The following is a 1,681-nucleotide window of genomic DNA, read 5'->3' on the forward strand; positions in this document are numbered from 1 at the left end:
GACAAAAATATAGCGATGGAGAACAGATCAGTGGTTAGGAGTAGAGAGAGGGTGTGACTTCAAAGCAATAGCATGATGGAGTTTTATGGGATGATGGAACTATTCGTTATCCTGATTATGTTGGTGGTTACATGAATCTCTGTATGTATTAAAATTCATGGAACTGTACACACAAAAAATCAAATTTACTGTATATTAATTTAAAATTAAAATACAGTTGCTTCTCTGGGAAAACACCAAATGGCGGATGACGCCGGTCCTGCTGGAGGGCCGGTAGGGCCCCGAGGCCCTGGAGGGCCCCAAGGCACTGGAATGGGAGGCTTTGGCGGCTTCCGCGGAGGCTTCGGCAGGCAGCGGCATCCCGGGCCGGGGCCGGGGCAGCGGAGCTCATGGTGGCAAGGCTGAGAACGAGGAGTGGATCCCCATCACCAAGCTGGGCCACCTGGTCAAGGACATGAAGATCAAATACCTGGAGGAGATCTGTCTCTTCTCCCTGCCCATCAAGGAATCTGAGATCATTGACTTTTTCCTGGGGGTGTCCCTCAAGGACCAGGTTTCAAAGATTATACCTTTGCGAAAGCAGACCCACGCTGGCCAGCGAACCAGGTTCAAGGCATTTGTTGCCATCGGAGATTACAATGGACATGTCGGTCTGGGTGTTAAGTGCTCCAAAGAGGTAGCCACTGCCATCTGTGGGGCCATCATCCTGTCCAAGCTTTCCATGGTTCTCGTGTGGCGAGGCTACTGGGGGAACAAGATCTGCAAGCCCCACACTGTCCCATGCAAAGTGACAGGTTGCTGTGGCTCTGTGCTGGTGCACCTCATCCCTGCCCCCGAGAGGCACTGGCATTGTCTCAGTCCCTGTGCCCAAGAAGCTGCTGCTACTGGCTGGTATTGACTACTACACCTCAGCCAGGGGGTGCACTACCACCCTGGGCAACTTCACCAAGGCTACTTTTGATGCCATTTCCAAGACCTACAGCTATCTCATGCCTGACGTTTGGAAAGAGACTGTGTTCACCAAGTCTCCCTATCAGGAATTCACTGGGTCTTGTAAAGACCCAACCCAGAGTCTCTGTGCAGAGGACCCAGGCTCTGGCTGTGGTCACCTCACAAGAAAAATAAAGTGAATGGAAGCTTGAAAAAAATTAAAATACAAAAAAATGAAGCTAGATTTAGAATGACACCTGGTATGTCTGGTGAATCAGTACACAATTGCAGCTTTGTTCAACCATTTTTCATCCTTGCCATCTTGTTCCACTATCCTCTGCCTGTTGGTCCTTCACCTTATGACGCCAGGATAGCTGTAGCTACTCAGGCATCACATGGTCATACACTAACATCAAAAGGCTGGAAGAAAGATTATAAATATCATGTGTCCTTTATTAAGACCAAGAGAAATTTTCCTAGGCATCCCCAGTAAACATACCCTCTTGTCCCTGTTTTTTGTCCATGCCCAAACCAATCATTTGGTGAGGGAATTAGAATTACCATGATTAGTTAGCTCAGACCAGTGCCACTCATAGTCTGGCCCCTGGGCTGGTGCTAATCTACAAACTGTTGGTTACTAGTCCAAGACAAACTAAGTGCAGAAATTGAGATTATACATGTAGAAACTTTTATAATAAGCTGACTAAGTAATTGTGATGTCTTTTGAATGTAATAAAAATTGGGGGCTGAC

At 47.5% G+C, this 1,681-nt stretch overlaps 1 pseudogene; it reads left to right on the top strand.

Annotated features, from left to right (window-relative positions):
- Positions 1-240: 240 nt before the first annotated feature.
- Positions 241-1,125, top strand: LOC121024805 (40S ribosomal protein S2-like; annotated as a pseudogene).
- The last annotated feature ends 556 nt before the right edge of the window (positions 1,126-1,681 follow it).

The sequence above is a fragment of the Herpailurus yagouaroundi genome, unplaced genomic scaffold, assembly GCF_014898765.1.
Source record: "Herpailurus yagouaroundi ecotype Mexico unplaced genomic scaffold, PumYag 67189, whole genome shotgun sequence".
Classification (NCBI taxonomy): Eukaryota; Metazoa; Chordata; class Mammalia; order Carnivora; family Felidae; genus Herpailurus; species Herpailurus yagouaroundi.